The 4898-nt window shown below is 46.5% G+C and overlaps 1 protein-coding gene and 1 long non-coding RNA gene across 2 annotated transcripts in view; both read left to right on the plus strand.

Moving 5' to 3' along the window:
• LOC116526041 overlaps positions 1-1890 on the plus strand; it is a 5228-nt gene extending 3338 nt beyond the window's left edge. Inside the window, exon 3 of the long non-coding RNA XR_004257939.1 lies at positions 1880-1890. This is a non-coding gene — a long non-coding RNA (uncharacterized LOC116526041). The remainder of the gene's footprint in view (positions 1-1879) is intronic.
• NID1 (nidogen 1) overlaps positions 1-4898 on the plus strand; it is a 92163-nt gene that overhangs the window by 65808 nt on the left and 21457 nt on the right. The window lies entirely within an intron of this gene.

Raw genomic sequence — 4898 nt, forward strand, 5'->3', positions numbered from 1 at the left:
AAAAGTCAGCAACAACCCTCCCTTTCTTAGATCTGAGGCCTCATTTCTTTTTCTTTTCCTTTTTCTTTTTTTTTTTTGAGACAGACTCTCGCTCTGTCATCCAGGCTGAGTGCAGTGGTGCAATCTCTGTTCACTGCAACATCCGCCTCCCGGGTTCTAGTGATTCTTGTGCCGCAGCCTCCTGAGTAGCTGGGATTACAGGTGTGTACCATCACATTTGGCTATCTTCATTGTTGTTGTCTGAGACAGGATCTCACTCTGTTGCCCAGGCTGGAGTGCACTGGCGCCATCTTAGCTCACTGCAGCCTCTGCCTCCCGGGTTCAAGCAATCCTCCTGCCTCAGCCTCCTGAGTAGCTGAGATTACAGGCGTGTGCCACTGCACCTAGCTAATGTTTGTATTTTTAGTAGATACAGTATTTCACCGTGTTAGCCAGGCGGGCCTCGAACTCCTTGCCTCCCGTGATCTGCCTGCCTCAGCTTCCCAGAGTGCTGTGATTATGGGTGTGAGCCACTGCGCCTGGCCTGATTTATCGTCTTTTGTGTCAGCCAAGCCTTTGACCAAGGCAGGTGTGGTGTTGTTCCCCTCTGTCCCATAGCAGCCAGTCCAGACCATGGCCAGCTGCTTCTCCCACTGTGTGCCACTGGTCAGGGCCCTCGCCTTTCTCACTAGACTTACAATCAAGGACTGCAGGGCGCCTGGCTGGTGGCAGCTTTCACTAAATGCATATAACACTAGTGAGTAAGTGATTCACGTGTCCGTGGGGCTCTTGACCTGAAGAGTATGATGAATACAGTGATTTAAAAGCCTACGGGGGTAGAATTTCAGGAGAGAAAGGGAGCCGGGAGCCAGGAGCCACTCCGGGAAACAAGTGGGACGAATCTCAGCAGTGCAGTTTCCCACCGCACAGAAGGGACTTCACACAGACAAGTGCAAGTTCTCTTCCATGCCGTTTTCCGACCTTTCTGTTTTCCCTTCTTTGTCTGCCTTTTCCTAACTACGAGTTCAGTGCCCCGCCCTGGGGGTTCGTCGTCTTTTCCAGCCCTGTGAGGACGGGTGTAAATGTTGGGAAGGGACATGAAGAGAGCGAATGAGTAAAGAAAGCTGTCGTCATCATTCTTGTTATTGCTATCACTGTGATTGGTGGTGCTCTTCTTGGTCGGGCCCTGGGAACATTAGACCATGTCACATGGACATCGTCCCCCTGACTTGTAAATTCGCATTCTTGGAAATGTGGCAGTCTTGCTTGGACTTACAAGTGTCTATTTGGCAGCAAATGGGATGGGGCTATCAGCCAGCAAAATCCCAAAGCCAGCAGAGACCAGGGACCGTTCACTGCACCTGAGTGACCTCGTCCAGAGGTGTGTATCCTGGAAGTGCATGCTCAGAGCCTGTGTAGGCCCTGGGAGTAGGTGGCCCCTGCAGCGGGGCGTGGACTCCGCGCACAAAGATGTTGAATAAACAGCGCCTCCCCGAACAATCTCCATTCTGAGTAACCCGTGAGTTCTGCCATGGTTGCGTGTCATCTCTTCCCAGAGAGGCTTGACATCTGTGAGCACCTCCCCTCCCGCCGCCCTGTTGAGTATACGGGAGGCTGCAATGGTCATTTATTTGAATGAACACAGTGAAACAAATTTAATCAAGTAAGGGAATGGAATACAAATCCAAGATCAAGAATATACTTTCTTCTTCCTTCTCCTTCTCGCTAACCAAAAAGTATCTGAGAGAAGTCTCAATTTAACAGCTTATTCTGCCAAAGTTGAGGACATGCCTGTGACACAGCCTCAGGAGGTCCTGGTGTCACGTGCCCAAAGTGGTCAGGCCACAACTTGGTTTTATGTGTCTTAGGAAGACATGCAACATCCATCAGTAATGGTCAGATGTATATTGGCTTGGTCCAGAAAGGTGGGACAACGGGGAGCCGAGGGTAGGGTGGGGGCTTCCAGGTCATAGATAGATTAAAAGATGTTCTGACTGGCGATTGGTTGAGTTATTATCTAAAGACCTGGAGCCAATAGAAAGGATTGTCTGCGTTATATATGAGAAGGGGTTGCAGAGACCAAGGTTTCATCATACAGATGAAGCCTCCAGGTAGCCGGCTTCAGAAAGAACAGATTGTAGCTGTTTCTTACCAGACTTAAAGAGTCTGTTTTGTCAGGTTTTTGTTTTGTTTTGTTTTGTTTTGAGACAGTGTCGCTCTTTTGCCCAGGCTGGCGTGTAGTGGCGTGATCTTGGCTCACTGCAACCTCCTCCTCCTGGGTTCAAGCAATTCTCGTGCCTCAGCCTCCCGAGTAGCTGGGATTATAGGTGCCTGCCATCATGCCTGGGTAATTTTTGTATTTTTAGTAGAGATGGGGTCTCACCATCTTGGCCAGGCTTGTCTCGAATTCCTGACCTCAAGTGATCTGTCTGCCTTGGCCTCCCAAAGTTCTGGGATTACAGGCGTGAGCCACCGCACCTGGCCTGTTCTTTCAGTCTTAAGATCCATGTTGGTGTGAATGGTAATGAAACATGCCCAACCTTCCCCTTCCCCTCATGGCCTGAAGTAGCTTCACAGGTTTACTTTGGAATGCCCTTGGCTGAGACGAAGGGTCCATTCAGATGGTTGGAGGACTTGGAATTTTATTTTTGGTTTCTATTCTATTTCATTCTCCTCTCATTCTCTTTGTCCCCCCGCCTTGAGAAAAGTCACCCCAGACTTCCTGCCATTCCTCAGATAAGTATCAGGTCTTGAATGCTTTCTTCCCTAGCAATTCGAACTAGATGAGTAAGAAGAAGCTTGTCTGTGTCATCAGTTTATCAACCAGAAATATGCCCAGGAAATGTGTCTTTAGCATCCCCACTACCCCCACCCCATCTACCAACCTTTAATGGAAAGTTTCCCATGGGGGCCTAGGGGCCTCAGCAGGGGGGCTCTCCCTAGATCCCTGGCTGCTCCCACTGTCTGCTGTCCCAGGAAGTCCACCAAGGTCACAGCTTTCCATAAACACACTTGAGATTCTATTTCCTGAGTACAGTTGAGGTTTTCCCCTCCTTTTTACAAGGTCAAGATACAGTACTTGAAAGTTCCACTGTAAATTCTAGATCCCTCGAGATTTTATATGTTGGCCAAATACCTTGGGTTTTCTTTTTGAGACGGAGTCTTGCACTGTCGCCTGGGCTGGAGAGCAGTGGTGAGATCTTGGCTCACGGCAACCTCCACCTCCCAGGTTCAAGCAGTTCTCCTGCCTCAGCCTCCTGAGTGGCTGGGACTACAGGCATCTGCCACCACGCCCAGCTAATTTTTTGTCTTTTTAGTAGAGATGGGGTTTCACTATGTTGGCCAGGATGGTCTCGAACTTCTGACCTTGTGATTCGCCCGCCTCGGCCTCCCAAAGTGCTGGGATTACAGGCGTGAGCCACCGCGCCTGGCGGCCAAATACTTTGTTAACACAACTCTGTCAGCCACATAAAGTGGAACAACCCCTACTGCCTGAAAAGCTCTGTTTGGCTGACAGCACACAGAATACCAGTTTTGTTTTCTAACTAGAAAAGCACCACCATGTGCAGATAGGATTGGCAGGAAAATGGGTCTGTAGATGCACAGGTGATTTTGGTGAATGTGCTACAGTAATGTGTGTACATAGCTGTTGTCATAAGAGGTTCCATGTGTGGGAGCCGTCCTGAGCACTGGCAATGTGGATGCCAGATGCCAGAGAAACCCAGAGACCTAAGTTCTCATTTGAACTGAGCCAACAGCCAGTGCTGTGGCCTGCAGGAGTTTCAACTTTTTCTCATGTGGTGTAAAAACTGCAGCTGCTTATCATGTAGCACTGCAGTGAGAATCAAATGAAATGTATCTGTGAATGGAAAGAGCTTGTATGAAAACTCTCAAACCCTATGCCAATGTAAGATTTTGAGGAAGTAAACACGATTTACATTCAAGAATGAACAAAACCAGACTTTTTTTTTTTTTTTTTTTGACAGAGTTTTGCTCTTGTTGCCCAGGCTGGAGTGCAATGACGAGATCTCAGCTCTCACCGCAACCTCCTCCTTCTGGCTTCAAGCAATTCTCCTGCTTCAGTCTCCTGAGTAACTGGGATTACGGGCATGTACTGCCATGCTTGATTAATTTGTTTGTATTTTTACAAAATACAAAATTTGTTTGTATTTTTAGTAGAGTCTGGGTTTCTTCATATTGGTCAAGCTGGTCTCGAATTCCCGACCTCAGGTGATTGAGAACTGTTTCTCATGGTTGCAGAAGTCATCAGATGCAAAATGTTGATTCTCTCCCTCAGGGGAACAGTCAGTGATATAATCGCTGAAGTTTAATTGATCTCTCAGAGAACATTTAGAAAACAGTTCGGGATCATTTAGCAGACACATATCGGCTTTTCACGATAGAAGTATTCTGGAACTTTCAAACATTCATTGCTGGAGTTGTTTTTAAAAATTTCTGTTTAAAATGAGAATCACAGAAGAGAAGGTTCCTGTCTGTCTCCAACCAATGGATTAAAAGATTGAGTTGAACCACTACTATGTAAAAAGGGTTGTCTACATGAGAAGACATACAGAGCGAGAAGACAAATAATTTATCAGATATTTTCCATTTAAGGCAGGTTTCTGTTAACATCATTTGCTTCTTCGAGAGAGAATATGGTCAAAGGAAATGCCATATTAATTTATCTGTGTGGACATTTATGTAAAATTCTGTTCTCAAATTAAAGATTATTGAACAGACTTTGATCTTGTGGTGTAAAAAGCAACAAAATCTATCCAATATCTATTCTGAAAGACCACAAGGACACATTGTTCAGTACTGGTTTGCATCACAGAGACAAAAAGCAAAAGCTGAATAATCTCAATAGAATAAACGTGGCCTTATCTTGCGCTTGTTGGCACATTTTCCTCTTTAAAAAA

Source organism: Sapajus apella, unplaced genomic scaffold, assembly GCF_009761245.1.
Source record: "Sapajus apella isolate SASKATOON/1434 unplaced genomic scaffold, GSC_monkey_1.0 scaffold49, whole genome shotgun sequence".
Lineage (NCBI taxonomy): Eukaryota > Metazoa > Chordata > Mammalia > Primates > Cebidae > Sapajus > Sapajus apella.